The following is a 20,104-nucleotide window of genomic DNA, read 5'->3' on the forward strand; positions in this document are numbered from 1 at the left end:
TTCTGCCCAAACAGAAAACAGGCTGAGAAGGAGCCTGGAGGCCAGTGAGCCTGGTCAGAGCCGAGTTCCTTGACGTGTGTTCCAGCTGGGAGTTACAGGACACACAAGTGACTGCCCAGAACAGCCTCGGCCCCAGCACACCCTGATTTCTGGGCTAATGGCTCCAGGCTGCCCAGTGCTGCAGGAGAATGAGGTCTGTTTGTTTGCTTTGGAGCCAGGACGCTGCAGAACGCGAGGGCTGTGGGGGACACACCTCACCTGCTGTCAGTCCCTGCACGGCCCCACCACGGGGCTTTGCCAGCTGACACCTAAAGGAGGGGAGGGGATGTCACCAATCCATACAAATATCTCAAAGAGGTGTCAAAGGATGGTGCCAGGTCCTCTCCAGTGGTGCCCAGCAACAGGATGAGGAGCAATGGCCATAAACTAAAACACAAGTTCCACCTCAAGGTGAGGAAGAGCTTCTTCACTCCGAGGGTGGCAGAGCACTAGAACAGCTGCCAGGGAGGGTGTGGAGCCTCCCTGTCTGGAGACATTCCAAACCCACCTGTTCCTGTGTCACCTGTCACCCTGGACTGGGTGATCTCCAGAGGTGCCTTCCAACCCTGACAGTTCTGTGAGGGTCTGGCCCACAGTCACCCAGCCCACCAGTATCTGCTCTGAACTGAGACTGTGTTGTTGACTGATGTGTCCCTGGAGGGTTCTGAAGTCAGACACAAATGTGTCCATATATCATCCAAAGCCTGGGAGCCTGGATGATGTATTAATGTAATAACATTTGAGAGCACGGTGACTTCAGTGACAGCAGACATCTGAAATGAAAGAAATTTCATGGTGCTAATGCAGGGAAAGCCCTGGAAAATCTTTTGTATTTCCCAATCATGCACGAGCTGGTGAAGTGACTGGAATAAAATGGGAAGAGAATTCACCTGCAGTCCCTGGTGGGAGGGGAAGAAGGCACATGGACCACAGCACCAGCTCTCTCCTCTCGGCCCCGGGTCGTGCCCTGGGGACCTGTGACATGTGTGAGTTTTATGACAAGAAAAGGCACCTCTGAACCTTCTTATGAAGCCAAAGCCAGACAAACAGGTTTCCCCATCTTCAGCTCAGACAGCCACGGGCCGTGGTGTCAGGCAGTTCAATTCTTTCCTCACACTCTTTCATCCCTGCCCTGTTCCAGTCCTGCAGCAGCTGCCGTGCCTCTGAAAGCAGCGTTGTGAGCACCCCTGAGAAGGAGAGCACGGACCCTCTGAGACCTTCCACCTCTATTGTCTTAGAAATTCGGTGTCACTGCCTCCATCCCAGCCAGGCACAGATGGAACTGGGGAGGGGGAAACACCCCCTTGGCTGTTGGAAAGCCACGGAGCCCAACGGGACCAAACCTGAGTGGCAGCGCCGTGTCCATCACCCCCTCCCTGCTCCTGCCCGGCCCATTTCAGCCTCCTCCAGTTGTCAGGAAACCCCACACCAGTAAGGAGCAGCACTTAAGCTGTCTCAGCAAGCAAAGCCTAACTCCTGCAGCCCTCAGTGTATTTATGCAATGCAGGCTGGCTCTGGGCCCACACGAGCTTTATTTATCTAATGTCTGCGCTGCGGGCGATGGATTCAGAGGGAAGGGATTATTAGAAGACAACACACATGAAGGGGAGGAAAAGAGTAAGTGAGAAGTCCAGTGGAGCACGGATTTGCTGCACTCCCAGCTCTCCCTGGACAGGTCAGAGAAGCAGAGCCCTGAGCTGGAAGGACCCTGAGCAGGGTCACCATCACGGCGAGGGGCTTCGTGCCTTGTGGGGACTCTCCCCAGCATAGCAGGAGACAGCAGTAAATTCCACTAATTGCCCCAACCCAATTAATTATGCGAGAAAAGATGTGAAACGAAAATTAATTCCATGAAACCGGTCCACGAAAATTATCCTGGAACCTTAAATCAGCATTTCCGCAACAATTAGAAGTTCCTCCGGGACCCTTTTCATGTGGGAAGGAGTCCTGAGTCACTGTTTCATGTCACATGTTGTCAGAAAAAAAGCTGTTTCCTAGAAAGAAAACCACCTACAGAGACTTGATAGTTGGCTGAAAGTCTTTGAATTTCCAACCTATGTGTACCTAGAAGGGAAATACATCCCCTGCAACAACGGCCTGTGCATGGGGCTGCAGAGACTCTTGGAAATTAGGAGATAATAAATCAGTGTGATCACAACACTTCAGGATGGAAAAGTCAAAAAATAATAATAAACCTGTGGATTTTATTTCTCCCTGGTTATTCTCTGTGGTCTGACATCTTTTGGATTCAGGGCTCAAAATCCCATTAAAGCCCCTGCTTTAATCACCAGAATCTGCCCCGGCTACAAATCTGAACAGAGATCGTCCTACCCCTAATTTTGACATCTAAATGGGGCTGGTTTGGTTTGGTTTGTTTATGGGTGAGCTTAGGGGATTTTTGGTTTTGTGTTTAATTCCTGAAGTCTTTAGTTCTCAACCAAAATAAGGAAAGGACCAGGCAGAGCAAGGGGGGAAATTCTGCCTGTGAACATCCCTGGCCAGGCAGGAGCTGATAAAACCTATTGGCCACTGAGCACAAACTGAGGAAGAAAACTCCTTTTGTTCCTCCCTAATATTATCTCCAGACTACAAACAATCCAATTCTCACACAAACCTGGATGGTTTGTTTAAAAAGAAGTTACCTCTGAACTTGAGCTGCGTGAGGAGCAAAATACTCACCCCAAAAGTAGGAATAGCACTCGAGTTATGCCTTTTTACCTCACTACCCTCAGTTTTCTGCCTCTTTTTCTTTCTGTGAGCTCTAGACAGGGGGAAAAGTGCAATGTAAGGAACTCGCATTGCTGGGGCCTTAGTAATATCCGTCAGTAAACCTGTAATTAGATAGGGAGTCGTATTAATCTTGTGCATTGCCTGGGGGACATTGCCAACATCCAGCAAAACCTCTATTGATGAGGGAGGATTCCAAGCATGCCTGGATGAAAAATGAAAGAGATGAAGTATTTACTTACTTTACCCTTCCCTCAACCACTCATTCCCAACCCAGGAATACTCCAGACCCCACCAGGCTCAATTTTCTCCCGACATCAATGCCCCGACACAAAAGGCAGCACATGCCCAGCCTTTGGGTTCCTCCTCCCTGCCTGTTCTAACAGGTATTTCAAAGCAACCTCAAAGTGGGATCTTTTCAGCCGTGCCACTTTTTAATTTCAGATGTGTGAATGGAATGAGAACAGTTAATGCAAACAAAGACGTTGGTCAGTTGTGATAATGGGAGTCGTAGCCTGCTCATCCCACCACATGATTCATAGCTCCCATCTCATTAATCCTGCATCAAAGACGTGATTTATGGCTGTTCTTTTGCTGCACACTCCACCCTTGTTTCCTGGAGGAGAGGGAATAAACTGTTTTATACAGAGGTGGGAATTTTTTTCACATGAGTCTGTATGGTGAGGGATTACTCTGGCCTATTACAGATAGCTGAAACACCCCAAAAAAGAGTTTTCTTACTGAAAAGGCATTCAGTAAAACTGGCATTGTTTCTATTACACCTAACTGCCAACTTCATCACTTCCCAAGACTAGTTTTCTTTTTATTCTTTTTTTTTTTTTGCATTTGTCTGCCTTATTAGATTTATTTGATTGCTGAAAGTAGAAAAAAAGAGGCCAGTAGATGGAAACTGCTCACAGACCTTCCCACAGTTGTTCAACACATTCAACAGAAAATAGCCATGACAATTTTTACAAATGTGGAGTGAGCAGAACAGAGACAATTTCACATTTTGCCTTTGAGGCTTCTTATTTTATTTCTCAGCCAACTGCAGTGTCCTTTAGAAAAGCATTCCCTGACAGCTACTGCTTCCCTGGTTATCTTTTTTTAGGGTTAAGTAAGATGGTAGAATCACAGAGCTCATCTCACTCCACCCCCTGCCATGGGCAGGACACCTTCCAACAGAGCAGGTTGCTCAAGTTAAAATCCAGGATTTTGACTTGAATGGAGCAAGGATTTTACACCCCCAGTGTGAATTAATTAGGGTCAGTAATTATAAAATGTGATAAGTCTGACAACATGAGCTGCTAAAGCCAGGGAGGGTCTTGCACATCCCTTCTTAATCCTGGGAAGAACTGCAGGATACACTTAATGTTAAGCAGTTCCATTGATAGAAATGTGACTTTACAAGATAATTAGCACCAATTATGCATCCAAGTGCTTTGCATACCAAGGCCAAACTGTTCTGCAGCTGAAGGGCTGTGACCACAGAGCCACCCCTGCTCTGCAAAACTCCTTCCAAGGAACTGCCAGTGGATTGTGCAGCCACATGAACGTTATTCAGCACTAATTTCCAAACACCAACAAGTGTGAATGCCATATCTGTTAGGGCTCAGAGCAGATATCAAACCTGCCTCCTACATTTTCCCCCTGGGAATCCCAACCACTATGTCACAACCATCATTTTCAGTATTTAACTTCTCTTTTTTTTTTTTTAAAAAAAGAGAAAAAAGTGGCTGCCACAGCAATGAATGGAGCCCAGTGTGTGCCCACGGAACCACGAGGAAGGGAACTCTCCAGCTGGAGCACGTCTGTGATTTCAGCACAGGGCTTGGGGAAAGGTCAATCCCAATGGGCCAATTCAATATTCCACAGCCAATATTTTCCCTCCAAGGAAATGGCAGGTTCTGGGATCTGCCCATGGGAGCAGTGAGCCAGGGAAGCTCATCAAAGCCATTCCCAGGAGAGCAGCTGATGGGTTAAGGCAGTAAATCACAAACTCCATTTGCCACTCGCTTTGCCAACCCTCAGATTTCCAACCCAGGGCTTCACACTTTGGTGCCCAAAGCCCTTGAACCAAAGTGCTGCATTGCTGCTCTCCTCTCTGCAATGCTCTTCCCAACGGGACCAAACAGGCTGGGAATGGGGAAATGGGAAAATTACAGGGTTGATTTCGTGCTGTGTGAAAGATCTCTGATGTAAGAGGGTGCAGAACCAACCAGGAGATATCTGAGCACTTCCAAGAAATATCTGAGTGTTTCCTGCCCATTCCTTGACATTTCAAATACACTCTCCAGCCTTCCTTCCTTCCTTCCTCCCTGCCTTCCTGGGACATGCCTGAACCTGGTGCTGGGCTCCAGCTACAAAATAAAGGCTCTCTAGACTGAGCAGAGGAAGATGGGGAGCAAGAAGTCACTCAGGAAGTACTGAAGACTTTCCAGAACCTTCTTCTGTTGGATGGTGAATCCCAGCAGCAAGTACCCCTCAGTTTTAGTCCAGCAGATTTCTGTCCCAGAGGATTTTCCCTGTGGGAAGAGTGTTACCTTAGGTGTCCCTGCTAAATTCTGCATATAAAGCTTTATTACAGCCAGACAGATCGTTAGAATCAAACATTTGTGCTCAAAGAGTTTGGTTTCTATAAATATCATTCAAAAAGCTTTTGGGCCCTTTAAAACTCCATATGTTCTTCTGCCATTAAGGGCTCCATCTCCCTGGAGGAAGCAAAGCAAGGACTAAAAATTGATCATATTATTTAAAGCCTTTGACAGCCAACTTTGACGTCCCAGAAGGTTTCTGGGGAATCTCCCATGAAATACATTCTTGCCTAGATTGGGATTTGGGCATTGGCAGGCTCCCCACAGGACTGCAATCCCCTCTTCCCACAGAGGTGTTGAGCAAAGGGGAAGTTCCACAGAGCTCCCATCCTCTGGGAAACACCCAGTGCAGCAAACACAAGTAACTCCTCAATTCTGGGATTTCACAGAGCACATCCACGGTGAGCAAAACTAACACAGGCTCATCTTCCACTCGTCTGACTCCCACTCTTCCTCCACCTCCTCTTCCCCCCGTGAATCCCCCCCTCAGAGAGGTGCTCACAGGGGCTCTCCCATCTATTCCCTGCCACCTGTTTTCCCCCAGCTTGTAGGAACAAGATCCCTCTTTGAGATCTTCCCCCTTTTGCTAAATTTGGCTGAGATTGGCCAGCGAATTCAAAAGCTATTAGACACACACACACACACCCCCCCAGGGGCAGTGTGATCACACCAGGCTCATTTCCTTAGGATATTAGGCAAAAAATCCACCTCCTTGAAAGCTGTTTGATGTTGGATGCACCTTTCTCCATTTCCTGGTTCTGGGAGAACCAAAGACATCACAAGTAAAAGCCCATCCCCAGAGGACTGTTATTAGCCTGGTTTCTAGAGTAACTCTTGGATGGATATCAAACCAGAGCCTCCTCCCCCTCTGGGGTTTGCTCACCCCATGCAGATCTGTGGGTGGCATCTCCTGAGGATTGTTCTCCACAGGTCCCTGCTAAGCAACGCTAGGGTTTAGTATAAATAAAATACATTTATAAAAATATGCTCTAAATGCTGCTTTTTAGCTGGCTGTTTGAGTCAGAATGTTAATATTGCTCGTGCCACTGTCTGACTCTTCCATGAGCCTGGTCATCAGGAGGGACATTCCACTGGTGCAGCAAATACTCCAGAAGGACAAATCCATTTAGAAAGAGCCACTCTCAGCCTCTGATATATCAGAGGCTTCAACTAATTCAGCCAGTCAAAGTTATTAAGAGGAAGTGGTGGAAACTAAACCAATCTTTGTGTAGATTTAGCATAATTTGTATAAAACTACTGGCAGGATTCTTGTTGCTTTGGTCGTTGTGATGGTGAAATAAAGCCACGGGTGAAACCCTGCAGGTCAGGCAACACAAAAAGAGAAGTGAAAACCAAATGGATGAATCAGCCACAGGGGGTTTATTCTGGAAATCTGGGATGTGGAGAGAAGTGCTTGGGTCCTTGGACCCCTCAATAACAGTCCTTGGGTGGACAACGACTCCGTTCGGAGTCGTTGTCCACCCAAGGACTGTTATTGAGGGGTCCAAGGACTGTTATTGAGGGGTCCAAGGACTGTTATTGAGGGGTTATTCCCCACACCATTCCCTCATTTCCCACTCCAATCCCTCCTCCTGGGAGATGCTGAGTTATCTCACTTCTCATTTTCTTCAGTGGGAATCGAGGCTGCTTAGCACAACACAGGATCAGACCTGCACAGCCCAAAAACTGCTCCAGTACCTGAAGAACCAGCTTTAAAAAGAGGAGCAGAGCCTGGCTTTGAGCTGGGAGCTGAATCCATGGAGGGAGGCAGCAGATCCATGCTCCAGTTAAATATATTAAATAATACCTTCTCGGAGATACCCAGATCTCTTCCCCCACCACCGCTGCCACCTCTGTGCCAATTATGCTAACCATGGGCTCCTTTTCAAAGGAGGAAGCAAAAAAATAACATTCAGTTGAAACTGCAGGAAGAAACTTAAGTGGGCAGAGGGTAATTATCCGAGCTGGAATCCAACTGAGGGACTGAAGAAGCCCTGCTCTGGTTCTGAGGGATGACAGGGGTGTAAAACCCACGGTGAGCCAGCCTCGAGCTCTGTGTGTTGTCTGATCTGCAGCAGCTCTTTCTGCACAGTATTTTCAGAACAGGCTTTGTTTCCCCACTCTCTGTCTTCCTGGAGAGCCAGAACTGTGTTCTCCAGATAACCACACCGCAGAGGGAGAACTCTTAAACCACAAAGATCTAGTTTAAATTAACGTTGGCCATCCAGCTGAAAGCCACAAACCAAGGCAAGGCTCTCCCCCACCATAACTCAGAGCACACACACACTGGATGGGAGATAAGAAAGCTGCAGTTTTAGTTGGGAAATTTATAAAATTTATAACCCACCTCTCGGTATCTCCTGCAGCTGCAGCACAGACAGCCCGGGTGGGTGGATGCAACCACAAACCTGAAATTTCCCAGCTTTCATTTTTAATTCAGTTCCTTAAAGTTCTTGGAGGGAAGGGAAGGGATGGGCTTTGGGGTTGGGTTTGGGTGGCTGGTTGGTTGTTGTTTTTTTTTTTTTTTTTTTGGTTTCTCTGCCAATTTAAACTTCATTTTATTATGCTCAGTGCTATGTTTAGGCCTCTCTCCAAAGCCTGGCTCCCAAAAGTTAAGAGACAATTTTATTACTACACAGAGGAACTTCAAAAAGGGATCTGATAGTGGGGGACTTTTCAACCTTGCTTAATGAGATCTAATGACTGGAACTTGCAACTAGACATATTCGACCTTAAACGAAGATGTAATCTTCTGGCTGGGAGGGTAATGACACCCTGGAAGGGTTTCTCAGGGAAGGCACCTCCACTATTGCCCAGAAATCTTACACTGGAATCAGATCTCATTCCCGAAAACAGCATCTCATTTGGGTCTGGGTGAAGGTCTCGGGGCTGGCAGCACAAGGAAGGGAAGGGGATGAGCTCAGGCTGGATGTTTGTCTGGGGTTTAGGGCTGGGAAAGCCTCTATCACCCCCTGCATCGCTGTCCTGCCCTGGCCCCGAGGAGGCGGCGACTGCCCACGTCGCTCCCGGTGCTCTGCAACCCCATCCCTTGTTCCTGCAGCTCCCAGAGGCTGAAAGCAGCATTTCCTCTGCTGGAAAGGGGAAGGAGAAGGGAGAGAATTCTCCCTCTGGGAACATCTATCCCGAGTGCCCCTTATTGCCTGGTTGTAACCAAAATCTCCTTTGCAGTGGCACCACAAGCAGAGCCTGAAAGCACCTCCACCCCTGCAGAAACAAGGATTTATGGCTGATCTTTAAAATATTTTCCACTGGAAGGTCACAAATCACAGAGTTGTCTCCAGGTATTTCCATCTTTCCTCTCATTTGTTCGGGTAAGAGCAAAACCTTTTGCTCTCTTTTTTTTGGAGAAGGTGCTGCACGGGCTGTTCTCACTCTTGGTTAACTGGACAAGGGAGTGGAGAGGAACAGCAAAAAACCAGCCAGAGGCAGAGAACACATCACACACCCCCGGGTGGGCACACACCACACGGGCACCACAGACAACAAGGGCTCTGGTTCACTAGCCCACACACTAATACATATATATTTATTTATTTATATGTGTTAGTGCCAGGGAGGATTCAAAATAGGAGGTTAAAATATCCCTACTGATCAGAAACATGTTATTCCCTTCAAAACCCCCCCAGGAAGTGCAGGGTTTGTGTTATCCTGCAGGGAACAGGCTCCCTGACAGAGGCAGTCCCTACCCCGGGGTACACACGTGCCACGAGTTGGACTCGTTTTAGTGGTTACCAAAAAAGAGCTGCTGCATTAAACTGCCTAAATGGCCCAGGCTCAGGTTACAGCATCTCTCCAGGCCCTGCTCCCACAGACCCCCCTCCCTCAGACCCTCTCTCCTGCTTTTCCAGCCCAAATGGAGCCGCTGCTCCTCCCTCCCCCCCCCCCAGCGGATTTAGGACACTGCATCCCTTCCAGACATTTCAAATGCTACATCTGATTTTTTTTACCAGCAAACAGAACGATTTTGGGTGGGATTCCTACAGGCAGGATTTCTGTAGGGGCAGAGATAAACCACAGTGAGCACAAAAGGCAGGGAGGGATGAAAACCAAATGGGACATTTTAATCAGCAGAGCCAACATCTGAAAACTTCATGGACTAGGGAGGGAATGGTGCTTGCTTTTGTCCTCCAGAAGGTATCTGGAGAGCAAAGGGGCCCTGATGGTTTGGTTTGCCCCAGACAGGTGCTGCAACCTTTGCTCTTCTGGTTTTTAACCTAAAACTGGTCTCATACACTCTGTTCTCTTGGAAAAGATCAGAGATCACCAGGGATTCAGTGCAGCTGGAGAAGGGGTAACAGGGAGCTGGTGGCTCCACCTGGGAAGACCCAGATCCCACCTCTCTGCCCCCTCCAGAAATCCCAGCCCTGCAGAGGAGCCTTTGGATCATCACTGTGGACACCAGTCACTGTCCCCCAAATCCAGCCCAAACCACCCATTCCCAGGCTTCCACTTCTTCCAGCCCATGTGCAAAGTGAGGGGAAACAGCATAAGGTGGTGTTTGGGTTTGACAATTTGTAGCTATTAAATACATGAAAAATATATAAATATATAACCCCCTTGGAATTCTCTGAGAAGGAAATAGGCCTGATGTGGACTTATGAGTTGTTTTAAATATGAAAAGTGCAAACCAGCAGCAAAAACCCAACCAAGAGCAAAAACAAGGAAAAGAGGGGGAAAAAAACCCTCATTTAGGATGAATATTGAAAATAGGAAATGGATTCAAGCCTATCCAGCCCAGCAACATCTCTGCCCTCAGAGCTCCTTCCACTGCCCACGTTATCACCTCTACCTGGAATTTCTTTACTAACAAATATAAGGACAATCTCCAAAACATTTACATAGAAGCACCTCTTCTACCAAAATAACAGAGTCTGCTCCTGTTCTGAAATGCCTGAATTGGATTTTAGAGGAATGTGGGGAGAAGAATCAAAATAACAATACAACAGCACGTCACCAAAAAAAGTGAAAATAAATGTCTGAAACGTTTCACGCACTCAGATCACTCCTGAGACATTTTTCAACCCTGGTGCTGCTCAGACCAGCTCAGTCAGGGGTGACTTGCAGGTGCTGAGAGGTGACACTTTATATCTGCAGGAGGAGGGAGCATCACTTGTGGCATGTTGGTGAGGCAGCTCCACTGACTCCCACTGTGCCGGTGGGTGAGAAGCCCTGAATTCCCACCAGGTCTCACTTCCCTGGCTCTTTTCCCTGCTTTCGCTGGATGTAGAAAGACCCTCATAAATTTTGATGCAGAAACAAAAAAAAAAAGGAGTAGGAAAGTGAGGAATGGTCACGGAGGCTTCACAAATCACACAGAGCTCCAGCACATGAGGACGTGTCATCGTTTATGGATTGCCTAAAATCCACCCAGAACTCTGTGAGAAAGGAAAAGACAAGCTCAGGATCCTTGCAGGAAGAAAAAAGAGGAGCTAGGAGCAGGCAGGAATGTCTTCCAGCAACACGTGCCTTTAGAAGGATCCGATAAATCTTGGCCTGGATTTATTTGAAAAGGAAAATTCACATAAAGACACTCCCTTGATCAACATAGCTTGAGTGGCTTATCTTTAAATCAAACCCAAAAGTTCCAAGGCACACATCTTTGAAATCTGAGCTTTAATGGCATTAAGAGACTCAGAGACCACCAGTTTCAGGCTGAGATCCTGAAAAGCAGGATTTGAACCGACCTGGTTGATTGTATCCAGAACAGCATTTTTGTTTTTGGCTCAGGGGAGGCTGGAGAGCGAAGGGTCAAGCAGGACTGAGATTTATTTACTGGCACTGAAAAGTAAACACCAGCGTTATCCTGATAACAACCTGGCCCTGACAAAGGCCATTGGCAAGGCACATTCTTGAGGAAGAAGAGCTTTGGTTGCTGTGTTTCAGCCTTGCTGAGGGGACAGGCAGCAAAGCAAGCACAGACAGGGCTGGGAGAGCCGCCCTGTGTTTAACGTGGCAGAGCTGGGAAGGTGGGCAGTGCTGAGCCCAGCAGAGGCAGGATCAAGCTCAGGCCTTTGCCAGCCCCTCTTTATTTCCCTGTTTGATATAAACAGGACAACAACTCCACTCTCCAAAACCCACTGGAGAAAACAAATGACTCATCAGAGAGCTGATGGCCCCACTCCCACGTGAGACTTCGGTGATCTGCATTCACACTTTTGTTCTTATGCTCCATCCCTCCCCCTGGCAAGAGTTGGAAAGGAGCTTACTCCAGCTTTCTCCAGGAAAATCCTTTCTGGGTAGGCTTAGTGAAAAAAAATGGGAAGGATTCTGCCAAGGAAAAAGATTATAAATGAAAACCCTCATGCTCGGGAGGTTTGGGAACAGCAGCCCAGAGCTCAGCAGTGGGGGTGTGTTTGGGGGGCACTGCTGGAAGAACACAGTTGTGGAATGCAAGGCAAGCCCCAAAGCTTCCTAATATTTATTAGGGTCGAGGTGTGCCCAGCCCCTGGCAGGGAGTGAGCTGAGGAGGAAGAGGAGGGTGTGTAAGGTGCACAATGGGGCTGCTTCTGCCACTGCACATCCCAGCCTCCCAGGAGCTCCTGGCACTGGGAATTTCACAGAATATTCAGAGTTGGAAGGGTCCCACAAGGATCATCAAGTCCAACTCTTAGGTGAATGGCCCACCCAGGGATGGAACCCACAGCCTTGGCTTTGTTAGCACCGTGTTCTGAAGCTGGGCTGACACTGAGGAGCCCTTCCCACCTCCCAGAGCGCAGGGAAAGCATTCCTGACCGGGAGGATGGCGGAGTGTCCTAATTCCCATGAGGCTCTGCAGACTCACTCTTTCTCTGACAGCTCTCCCCTGGGATCAGGGAATACCACCCTGTGTGGGTCCAGCTCTAGGAACGCCCTGCTGGGCTGTTCCCTGCCTGGGCAGCAGCTCAGATTGGGGCTCCATGGTTGGGGCCACCCCTTCAGGCCACACGTGTTGGTGGATCTGTGTGACCCATCAGCCAGGGCAGAGGCACAGCAGCATCCTGGGGGAAGGCACCATCACCTCCCTCATCCTCTCCTGGAGTTGCCCTGTCTTCAGCTGATAGTTGGCCCTTTGCATCCTTGGAATCCTCCCAGTAAAGATCTGCCCCGCACTGGAATGGGAGGCGGGTCCTGTGTTTTACATGTTGGAGCTCCATCAGAGACCAGCCCTGCAAACAGGGAGCAGCTTCTCCTCCTCCCCCCCATCCCCAGGAAGCAGGATGTGCTAAAGAGGCTGAGAGGGACACTGAGCAGCTCAGAGGTGCTGACATTGCTATTCAGGACTCAAAATGTTATCCCAGCACAAGAGGACCAGGAAGAAAGGCCTCCTGTGGTTGGCAGGTTGATCCACAGCATCTTTGCCCTCTGGATTTCATTTTCCCACTCTATTTAATTCTGACTATTTCTTAATTGAATTTAACACTTCTTAAAGAACATTTAATTTAAAGAATAATTAATAATTATTAAAGCAGAGTTTCCAAAGCCAGAAGATCCAGCAGCTTTGTGAATACCCTCGCTCAGACACAAACATTGAGGACACCATGGATCTCCAAGGGGCAGATGAGGAGTATCCCAAAGCACTGGAGCAGGATCCTGGCAGGAGGGAGGGTGAGCAGTCAGGAGCACACAAAGCAGAAACCCCTCCAGCCTGAACAGTGAGTTTCTGATCACAATACACGTGCTTTTCTCAGGTGCAGACATAAATGCCCGGGGGGTGGGACCTGCAGCCTCAGTCCTTGTGAGGGAGGGCACAGAAAAAGACTGAGAATTACTATTTTAAGTGTGCAGCTGCAGGGAGATTCCAGATCTTCTCATCCCAGCCTGCTGCCCTTTACTTGTGCCTTTACTTGTTTCCATCAGAACAACTTCTGAACACAAATGCTGAGGTTTTAAACACTTCAGTCCCTGAGCCAGGGTCACTGAATGCCCTTTGTTGCCCCAATCTCTTTATCTGCCTCAGACCCCTGATTTCCTTCATTTTAAGGCATCCTAACGTATGGCAAGGCTTGATAAACTTGGCTCTCAAATTACACCGAGAATAAGCACAATTTAATACTTTGTATATTATTTGCAGATTTGATTAACATTTGATGACAATGTGCCCTGGTTGGGAGCCCAGAATGCACAATGCACCTGTCAAAAATGAAGAGCCCTTTATCCCCATCGCCCTCCATGTGATGTCTGCATTAATCAGCACAATTTGCTGCTGTTTTTCTTCTTTCCACAAAGAAACCTAAATAGTGGGTTTGGGCTGAAGTTATTTATGGGATAGATGGAGCTGTTGGTCATCTGAGTGGACTTCAGTCTATGAAATGGGTTGCTTGGTCTCACCAGTGTTTAAGTGCAGCTTGCCACCCTTTTTGGATGAAAAAGGAGGAAAATTTATCTTGACAGAGCAAAACATCCGGGAAAAGCAATTGTCTCAATTCCACTTTCCTATATTTGGGGTACAGGGATCTTAGGTTCAAAAGAACCAGTTATTTGGTGAAGTTCCTGCCCACAGACTGAAAATGCATCCCAGTTTTCCCAGTGGCAGCAACCTGAGCTGCCACATCACTGAATTCAGCAAACACTGATGGCCTGGATGTGGCAAAAACATCTCAAAGAATTTCCTGCCAAAGCAGGTGAGTTCCCAAGAGCCCTTCCAGCTCTTCCAGCTCAGGTGGGGGGTTCTATCACTTTATTTGTGAGGGGGGCAGATCTGCACAAGCCTAAACCTGAAGAATCATGAAATCATTGAGGTTGGAAAAGACCCCCAAGGTCACTAAAGTCCAAGTTCTGACCAATATCCCAACGCTCACTAAACCACATCCCGAAGGGTTGAGTCTCCTTGGATTTTGAACACTTCCAGGGATGGTGACTCTGGCACAAGCCCTGCACTGAGCCTGTGAGGCACAGAGAGCTGGGACCTGAGGCACAGGGAGATCATCCCAGCCAGTGTCTCTTCCCCCTGAAAGGCAGGTTGTTGTACATGGAATAGGGAAAGTAGCGGCAAAAAAAACCAACTCTGAAATTCTGATATTTTTTGGCTGCAGAGACCACACTGCAGAATCTACTCATAAGGAAACACCCCAAGGCACTCTTTTTATCCCCCCTGGTTTCTCCAAAATAATAAAGACAGCGTTGACAGGTGACAGACTGTGCTCTTCACACTGAGAGAGGAATGAGGAAAATCACGACGCCGATCCGTGTGCGTCTCCTCGGGAGCAGCGAAGCCGAGGGAGCAAAGAGAGCTCCCACCAAAGGCCAGCACCAAACAGGGGCTGTCTCTGTTTAAACACACAATTGCCCTTTATGATGTGTGTTTGGATGTTTCTTTTTTGATCACTTATGATCATTTTTTATTATTAAAAACTGCGAAGCTCGGAGTTGCTCCTGTAAGCTGCCGACATAAAAGAGCCATTTCTAGTTGCTTTAGCCAGCAGCACGGGGGAATTCAATGCATTATGAATTAATGTTTAGTGTTTTGACCCTAAAAAAGCCAAGAAGCAGCTGAAGTGATGGAAAGCTCAACCTCAGCTTCTCTCTTTGACTGAATAGGAGATACCTGTGCTGGTACAAATGGTTTGTGCTGCTGCCAGAAAGGTGGGGTTTTACCCTCACTTCACACTCCTGCAGACACCACCAGAAAAGGGATGGGCTCTGGTAACAGGAAACTCAGATCTGTCCTTCATTCTTCCACAGAGAGGATCTGACCTCGTCTGTATTCCCTGTAACACTCTGGGATGAGAGGGAGCAGCTCTCCCTCCTTCCCCCTCCACATCAGGAACTGCCTTTCCCCGCTCATCCCCCTTTCCTCTAACGTTTTCTTTTATTTACACAAAGTCCCCCTGATCACTTTTAATCTTTCTGGACACTGCTGAATTATGTTGTGTAAAGATGTTTAAGGAAACCTCAGCTCTGTTTATACATATGCACAGAACAAAACGCAGTAGGTAGCACAGAATAAACTTTCCCATAATCCTTATAAATCTGTCTCGTTTCACAAAATTGTTCTGCGTGGGAGAATGGTGAGGTCACTCCAAAGTCCTAATTGCCAAACTCCTTTGGCAATCTTTCCCACCTTCTCCTTGTCCTCACCCCTCTGCTCCCCTTCCCCACTCTGCTCTGTCGCCGTTCCCGTTGTTCCTTTACTCATTTTAATCCCAATTTCAGTGCACCTGGAAGGAAACACGTGAGGGCAACTTGAACAGCAATAATGAAAGCCTTAAAGAAAAGCACATGGCAAGTCTGAGCCCTAAAGAATCACAAGATGGTTTGGGTTGGAAGGCACCTTAAAACCCATCTTGTTCCACCCCTGCCACGGGCAGGGACACCTTCCACTAGCCCAGGTTGCTCCAACCTGGCCTTGGACACTTCCAGGGATCCAGGGGCAGCCACAGCTTCTCTGGGCAACCTGGGCCAGGGCCTCCCCACCCTCCCAGGGAACAATTCCTTCCCAATATCCCATCTAGCCCTGCCCTCTGTCCCCCTGTCCTGTCACTCCATCCCTTGTCAAACAGAGCCCTGCTCGTGGCTCCGGGTGCATTTTGCCCTGGACAGAGACCATTCCTCACCTCCAGCACCACTGAGTTCAATCCTGATTCCCAGGAGCAGTTGCACTGCAAAAAATACGAATATCCAGCAACTCCTTCTTAGCAGGTTTCCATTCTCCAGCCTTTTGTAGAAGCTGGAGGAGCTCAAGGCCCGTGTTGAGCAAATCCCACTGGATAAATAAGAGCCCTGAAAGCACGAGCAAGGCTCTGCTGTGCTACCACACTGCAGAGCCAATAAACTAAAACAACACTCCTGAAATCACTTAACCAAGAGGAGCTTTCCCAGTCTTGTTCCATGGGAAGAATGGCATCCAGCCCTGATCCCCAAAAGCAGCAATCAGGCCGCACTACTAATAACCTGAATTTCGGCTCCACAGAAAAACAGGCACTGAGGTTCTCTTAAAAAAAATTCCCCAGCCAGCAATGTAAGGAAAAATATGTGTAATGCCCTGATACAACTGACAAGAAAAACAGAGAATAAGATTTATAGAGTAAATTCATTAAGCTTTCAACTCGCATTCCATCGTTCTGGAGTCCAACTCAAATTACTGTATGAAAGCTCTTTCTCATGGAACTAGATGAAATTTAAGATTACTTTTAATTACAAAGGGTGTGGGAGAATGTTTTCATGGGAGACAAATACCTCTACACCTCTTACCAGTGTGGATTTAAGAGGTTCACAACAAACAGAATCTGATTTATGAGCATTGGGGCATCATTGTGTCAGGCTGCAGCATGGGCTGAGACTTAATTTCTTTACTTTTACTGCCACATATATATCTTTTGCAAGTTCTAATTGGAAATTAAAATGGCAGAAATTTTATGGGAGGAAAGTTTATTACTGCTAATGGTTTTCAAAATGAGGCTACAGAAAAATAGGAACCGTGGTGGTGATGTGGCCTTTTTAATTTAAATTTAGCTGCGCTTTCAATAACTTTTGACATAAATCACGGTTCTGCCAAATTGTTTCTCTGCTTAATCAAATGTATCCTGTTTATTGAATAAATAGTGGTCTCAGCCTTGCTTTTATTTGGGAATGAACAATTGTGGAGGAGCTATTAACTCGCACACAGGTTGCAACCCTTCTTTTTATCAAGATTGCCCAGGTTTGCCAGGAAGAAACTCTATCTACTATTTCCTGTAACTGCCAAACTTTAACCATTTCTGCTGAAGCTTTCCATGCTAAATACTGATTATTTTTTTTTTCTTCCTAACCAAATGGTTCAGCAACTTCAGAGGAATAACCCCCCTGGTAACCTGTCTTTAAAGACAGATAACACAGTACATGTGCCCAGGGGTCAGCTGAAGGTCAACTGTGACAGCTCTGAACGTCCAAGCACTTGACTTTGCACGAAAAAAATCACATTTTAGGGCAGCTCAGGTTTGGATGTAACAGAAAACAAGCACGTGCCTGGGTGCTGAGCATCCATTTGCACACCCCCAGCTGCAATGGCCACAAAAAATAAAGGAAATCCCCCTAAAATGCAAAGACACAACTTGTGAACACACAAGCACAGAGCATCGCTCTTCGAGACGTGGACACTGCGTATGGGAGCAAGAGAAAAAGAAGAAACCAGCTGAGGTTGATGAATTAGCAATGATGTGCAATCTAAGCCTTAAATTATTTTCCTCCTTGGATGATTTCTGCATTAAAGGTGTGAAATATGAGTGCACTCTACTCTGGGAGCCCTCAGACGGAACCAATGCCCCCCAAAGAGGTAACAGCAGCTCTGGTGAGACAGGGAGTTCTCCACCTCTGAAGGGCTGGTTGTAGTGAGGGTTTGGAGGGTCAGAAGGACAAGGTTTGGAGGGTCAGGAGAACACAGTTTGGAGGGCCAGAAGAACAAGACCTCAAGATAAAAAATTTCATGCCTATTATTGCTTTTTCAAATTCAACAGGAACAAAAGAGATGGAAATTCTCGGTGTGTGATTTGTGCTGCCCCAACCCTCACCTGGCCATAAAACACTGGTGCTTATCTCTGCATCAAACATCATTTATCACTGGGACCTGTAAATACAGTACCCAGACTAAACTCTGCAGCCAACCTTTCTGCTCTCTGCCTTCCACCCTGTTTTCAACTTTTACAAAGGGGTGGAGAAGACTTGTAGAAAACACCACGATGCAATTACAGGGTCATTAATTCCAGCATAAGTCACTGTTGGCACCGTGTCCTCCTCCAGCCCTGCTTGCTCTTGCTGCCTGCCCCGTGCCAGACCTCCAGTCCTGTGGCTGAGCCGGGATCCAGCCCAGGGAAGCGATCCAGTGAAAAATAACCGAACGGATAAAGCGGTGATGTCAGCACAGGAGAGGAACGGGGATGAGGAGGAGCAGGAACCACCCTTCTCAGCAGTGCTGCAGCCACACAGCACACAAACACCATGTCAGAGCTGTTAGATCACCCCAAGCTCCCTAAGGAATTCCTGTGCAAACGTACACTGGGATCTGCTCTGCGGGTCCATCCCAAGCTCCGCAGTTTCGCTGCCGTGACTCCAAAGGCATCCAGGCAGGATGAAAGCTTTGCTCCTGCAAAACACTTTTGCAAAAGCTAATTATAACTTCTGTGCTGTGTTTCAAGAAAGAACGAACAGATCACGTGCAGAGGCACAGGTTCTTCAGGTTAAGGATTGTTTTATATCCCTGCACTATCAGGGCACTGGATCTTGCTTTCAAGCAAATGCACTTCATGCTGCTGTGCTTCTAAAGGGAGTATCCACTTGTTTATGGCAGGAATTTAAGGCTCTGCTGTTCACAGATATGGGATTCAGAAGCCATATCTTTAAATAAAAGAAATGAAGATGAATGAACATGAAGAAATTATTCATACAAACCAAACTATCAAATTGAACCGATGTCCAGGTGAACAGGTGGAACTGTTACAGAGCTTCCAAGTTAAATTTTTTCTTTGAACTGACATGATGGTGCTATTTTGATTTGAATTCATTTTCCACATCTGCTCAGTATTCACTGAAGCTTAGCTGGTGCTTCTTGTGAAGCTGTGCTGTTTGCCCAAGTCAGTTTTAGACGGATTAAAGGCATCTTCCACGTGTCAATACCTTCATTAAAATGCCAAGTACTCCTGCAAGGAGCCCATGGAAGTTACAACTCCCTTACTCTGCACTATTTCTGGAGACTGGATGGGGGCAAAGAAGAACTGTCATTAAAAGTTAAGCTCTTAGCTTGAAATACTTCTGCTTGAAAATCCCTTGCTTGTGTGGGAATGAGAAGCCTCAGCCATTCAGACACTGCCTGTTATAAATCCAGGTGTTGGGATGGGAGGAAGGAACCTCCCTGGCATGGCCACCGTGGCAGAGGGGATGCTGTGTTTGACCCTTCCCAGCCAGGCTGGGCAGGGAATGTGTTCCACTGGGAATGTATTACACAGGGAATGTGTTCCATGGGATCATCAGTCCCAGTGTCAGTGCTGTCACTGCCAAAGCTTCCTGAGGAAATCAAGGAAATGTGTCTCCATCACATCCCAGCATGTTTTGATGGTGACCCCCAACCTGAGCTTGGACTCAGGGAAAGGCACACTCCCACTAAGTTAATTCCATGGATCAAGTCCATGGAGGCTGGTGGGGAACAGTGTTCACAGAGGTAGTTCACAGGGAATTTTTGCTGCTGTTTGTGCACGCTCTCCTGCCTGCTCTGTGTTGCTGTGGCCAGTTCTACTGCCCCAGCAACAGCTTTTAATGATTTTCCTTATCTTCCTTCATCAGCAACCTTTATCTCATAAATACCAGTCATTTCCAGCCTCATTATCAGTCTCCTATTTTCCCTCTAATGTCATTCCTGCACATTCACACACGTACAAGTGCATGTTTCCCTGGGCATGTTCACCCAGCAGCTCCCAGTTCCCTTCCCTGCTGGGCTGAGGGAGGGGAAGGGGCTGTTTGGGTCACACTGACAAAATCCTCTTCCACAACTGCAAAGCTCTGACTCCTACAGCATCTGCTGAAGTTTCCTTAAACCACTCCCCGTTATCATTCACACTGTTTGCTTTAGGGAGTTGTTTTTTTCTTTTTCAAACCACTTTGCTCATAATTGCTTTAATCTTTGGGAAAACAGCCCTTTTAAAGAATCCAGTATATCCATTATACAATTAATGACTCCCAGTGGCCTTCCCTAGCGTGAGATGCCTTGACAGAAGGGAAGTGGAGCAGATTTATTTGCAATGGCACTTCACAAGATCTTGTTTCAATTTCTTGGCCAT

General features: G+C 47.3%; 1 protein-coding gene across 1 annotated transcript in view; it reads left to right on the forward strand.

Annotated features, from left to right (window-relative positions):
- LCTL (lactase like) overlaps positions 1–20,104 on the forward strand; it is a 108,033-nt gene that overhangs the window by 1,022 nt on the left and 86,907 nt on the right. The gene's annotated exons all lie outside the window — the stretch shown is intronic.

This window comes from Pipra filicauda, unplaced genomic scaffold, assembly GCF_003945595.2.
Source record: "Pipra filicauda isolate LSUMZ 115617 unplaced genomic scaffold, ASM394559v2 scaffold70_size2993248_pilon, whole genome shotgun sequence".
Classification (NCBI taxonomy): Eukaryota; Metazoa; Chordata; class Aves; order Passeriformes; family Pipridae; genus Pipra; species Pipra filicauda.